Source organism: Lactuca saligna, chromosome 5 (assembly GCF_052625555.1).
Source record: "Lactuca saligna cultivar CGN05327 chromosome 5, ASM5262555v1, whole genome shotgun sequence".
In the NCBI taxonomy this organism is placed as follows: Eukaryota; Viridiplantae; Streptophyta; class Magnoliopsida; order Asterales; family Asteraceae; genus Lactuca; species Lactuca saligna.
Genome location: NC_136421.1, coordinates 116,461,403 through 116,466,267, shown reverse-complemented (window position 1 = coordinate 116,466,267; position 4,865 = coordinate 116,461,403).

The window sequence follows — 4,865 nt, the reverse complement described above, 5'->3', positions numbered from 1 at the left end:
GGTGTAATGTCTTTGCTAATTCATTTACAACAACTAGTTATCAAAATTACAAAGTTTTATGTAATTTTTGATTGTGTTCATATCCATGTTCTTGTTCTTATGATGTTTTAGATGATCATAGGAATTATTTGTAACCTATGTGGTAGATTAATTCTTGATCATAAGTTGTTTTAATGGAGTCCATAACTTATCCTTAAGTTATGGAAAACCAAGAGTCACACTTGAGTTAAAACCATTAAAAACAAATACAAGAGTTAGAAAAATGAAGAGTCTTCATTTTATTACTCTATTAAACTCATAAGTTACAAGAAATTAAAAGTTTTGAAAGTTACAAAACTTGCCCTCAAGTTTTGGAACAAGTAAAGTTAAGTTAAAACTTTAAGTTCCAACCCCTAGAATTTTAAAAGTTAAAATTCAACCCTTATACTTATATTATGATGATTTAATAATTATATATATATGTATAAGAATAAAGTCGTCATACCGCTAGTACGCCTCATTCACGAAGCCGGTCTATAAGGTGGATATAAGGTTGTTGCCTATAAAATGGTGACTTAATGGGTGTATATTCTCACCCACCGCTTGCTTGACTGGTGGAGGGTCGTTAGCCGAACGGGTAAGACAAGGACTTATAAATTCTCATTCAAAGTATGATGAATATAATAAAGTAACTAAATGTTTATTAAATTCCCAATCTTAGTTACCTTAGGAAAAATGTGAATAAGGTGCTAATCCATGAAATTACACTTTACACTTTGTCTAAGTCGTTGGTGGAGCGTGTGTGGTTAACCGGCACACTAACTTGGACTTAACAAGGTAGGTAAAGGGTGACTTAAGGTTTATTATAGTATCGGTGGAGCGTGTGTGGTTTACCGGCACATCGATTGAGTGATAAACTTTAAGGGTACCAAGTGATTTGCATGGTTACTTCACACCTCGTTTTGTGATCCTCGGCATCCCAGTCACAAAACCTGGAGGGCACTCTCGAGATTGAAACATGCCTTTGAAAAGTTCATTGGATCTCAAAGAATCTAGGAATTTCTAAAACCAATAAAAACTAAATATTTAATATTTCGGTTTTCGTGGTGGAAATTGGTGAATCGTCATTCACCTACCTTTCAAATATGGTATAGCTTAGATTACGGCATACCTCTTCTAAGTTATATTATATTGTGATTGGATCCTAGCCTTAATATTACATTTGGGTGTTTTATTAAGGACTCTCTTAAATCTAAACTAAATTCGTTCTTCTCTTTCAGATGTCTTCAAATAATGCTTCTGGCTCGAATCCTAATGGCTCCTTTACTCTTATGAGTTTGTGTGGGAAAGTCACCTTTGATGGATCCAACTTCAATAAATGGATCAGAAACATCAGGATGATTACCCGCTACGAGGACAAAGAATATGTCCTTGACAAGGAGCTTAAGGAAATTGATGAGTCCACTGCAACTCCCCAGGAGATCGCTGACTTTCATTCTCATGAAAGAGATGCAACCAAGGTGGCTTGCATCATGTTGGCCACCATGACAGCTGAACTCCAAAAGTCTTATGAGGATTTCTACCCTTATGAAATGCACCAAGATTTGATGGAAAGATACCATCAAAGTGCACGACAAGAGAGGTACGAAGTCATCTGCTCCATGATAACAACCATGATGAAGGACGGAGAGTCCGTCACGAGCCACATGCAGAAAATGTAAAGGTATGTGGATCGTTTGCTGAAGCTCAATGTGAACTTCCCTGAGGATCTTGCAATAGATATCATTTTGCACTCCTTACCATCGTGCTATGATCAATTCCGCATGACATATCACATGAACAAGGAAGAGGTCACCCTCAGCAAACTTCAGGGACTTCTCAAGACCGCAGAAACAGGTCTTAAGGGGAAGTCGGTTGCTATCACTCCTACTCCAGACTCAACTCCGGTCTTGGCAATCGGGCAAAGTCGAGGGAGGAAAAGAAAGAGATCTTCGAAGGGTACCAAGGCTCGGACCCTTGATGGCTCTTCTTCAAGTGGAACCAAGAAAGGTTTCGTTACTCCTTCTTCTGACCCAAAAGAGGTTGAATGCTTCTATTGCCATGAAAAAGCTCATTGGAAGCGGAACTGCCCAAAGTACCAGCAGGATGTGAAGGATGGGAAAGTCAAACCCAACCATGCAGGTATTTACACTATCATTTCTAATAACTCACCCCATTCGAAATCTTGGGTCCTTGATACCGGTTGCGGTATTCATATTTGTTGTGACTTGCAGGGACTAGGAAGAAGTGAGAATGTGGAGCAAGGAAGAATAAACTTAATCATGGGGAATAGGAAAGTTACACCTGTCACCAAGATTGGAGTTTATACTTTATCGCTAAGTAGTGGGTTAAATTTAGATTTGAATAAATGTTGTTATTCGCCAGAAATGGCAAGAAATATTATTTCCTTTCATGCATTGTACAAACAAGGTTTCACCTTTTCGTTTGATAATGAAGTTGGTTCGATTAATGCTTTCTTTAATAATGTACTTTATTTTAAAGCATTACCTTGTGATGGTGTGTATGAAGCTGTATCTGTTGTAGATAACTTAGGAAATAATGTTTTGTGTATTGATTCTACTAATAATAATAACTTGGATAAAGCATCATTATGGCATTGTCGTCTTGGACATATAAGCAAGAAACGCATAGGCCAACTCCAAAAGGATGGAGTCTTGGAGTCGTTTGACCTAAAGTCAAATGATAGTTGTGAATCATGCTTACTTGGAAAAATGACAAAGTCACCCTTCACAGGCTCGTGTGAAAGGGGTGAAGGTTTGTTGGACCTTATACACACGGATGTGTGTGGGCCATTCAAACATGCCACAAGGGATGCTAATCGTTATTATTTAACTTTTACTGATGATTACAGTAGATATGGATATGTCTACTTAATCAAGCATAAGTTAGAGACTTTCGAGAAGTTTAAGGAATTTAAACAGGAATTCGAGAATCAATTGGGCAGGAACATTAAGATGCTTCGATCCGATCGGGGTGGTGAGTATCTTAGTTCAGAGTTCCTCGACTATCTAAGGGAATGTGGGATTGTCTCACAATTGACACCTCCCAGGACACCGCAGTTGAATGGTGTGGCTGAGAGGCGTAATCGAACCTTGTTGGACATGGTTCGTTCCATGATGAGTCGAGCTTCGCTACCAATCTCATTCTGGGGGTATGCCTTAGAGACTGCCGCCCATATCCTTAATCTAGTCCCTACAAAGAAAGTTGCCAAAACTCCTCACGAGATGTGGACTGGTAAAGTACCTAAACTAGACCACATCAAGATTTGGGGATGCGAGGCTCTCGTGAGACGTGAGACTCATGATAAGCTCGAACCCCGAAGCGAGAGGTGTATTTTCATCGGCTACCCACAGCAATCCTTTGGTTACCTCTTCTACAGACCTAGTGACAATGTGGTCTTTGTAGCAAGAAGAGGAGTCTTTCGAGAAAGAGAGTTTATAAGCCAAGGAGACAGTGGGAGGCAAGTTGATCTTGAAGAAATTCAAGAGTCAAGTGGTGAAGGAACTTTAAACTCTAGCCCTCAACTTGAGGAGGAAATTCCTGTTGAGCCAATTGACGAATCTGTACCTCTGAGGCGTTCCACGAGAGTTAGGAGTGCACCTGAGCATTACTATGGATTCCATATTACTGCAGAAGGTGAGACACTTATTAGTGATGAGACACTAGTAATTCAAGATGACCCTAACAGCTACGAGGAAGCCATGGCAGGCCCCGAGTCTGCTTAATGGAAAGAGGCTATGGATAGCGAGATACAATCCATGTATGTCAATCAAGTTTGGAACTTGGTTGAGAATGTACCAGGTCGAAAGACTGTAGGGTGCAAATGGGTCTTCAAGAAGAAGACCGACATGGATGGTAAAGTACACACTTATAAGGCTAGACTGGTTGCAAAGGGCTTCTCTCAAATTCCTGGAGTGGATTATGATGAGACCTTTTCTCCGGTAGCCAAGATTAAGTCTATTCGGGTTCTGTTAGCCATAACCGCATTTCATGACTATGAAATTTGGCAAATGGATGTCAAAACCGCTTTCCTTAATGGGAAGTTGGCTGAAGATGTTTACATGAGTCAGCCAGAGGGTTTTGTCAGCAACGAGTACCCTAATAGAGTGTGTAAACTTGAGAAATCCATTTATGGATTAAAGCAAGCACCACGCAGATGGAATCTTTGCTTTAATGAAAAGGTCAAGGAATTTGGCTTTTCTAGGAGTGAAGATGAATCTTGTGTATATGACAAGGCTAGTGGGAGTATAGTTAGCTTTTTGGTATTGTATGTGGATGACATACTACTCATAGGAAACGACATTCCAACCCTGCAGGAAGTAAAGTCCTGGCTTGGAAAGTGTTTCGCTATGAAGGACCTTGGTGAAGCTGCCTATATTTTGGGGATAAGAATCTTGAGAGATCGGAGTAAAAGACTAATTGGACTTAGTTAAAGTACCTACTTGGAGAAGGTTCTGAAGAGATTCAGAATGCAAGACTCCAAGAAAGGAGAGTTGCCCATCCAGAGTAACGCCAAACTTAGTAAGACACAAAGCCCTAGCACTGAGGTTGAGATAGCACAAATGAGTCGAGTACCTTATGCTTCGGCTGTAGGTTTGATCATGTATGCTATGACGTGTACTCGACCTGATGTAGCCTTTTCTTTGAGCATGGTTAGCAGGTTTCAGGGGAACCCTGGCAAGGCACACTGGATTGCGGTAAAGAATATTCTCAAGTACCTACGAAGGACTAGGGACTGGGTCCTTACCCTCGGTGGGAGTGATGACTTGAGAGTTGTAGGGTATAGTGATGCTAGCTTCCAGACTGATAGGGATAACTTCCGCTCT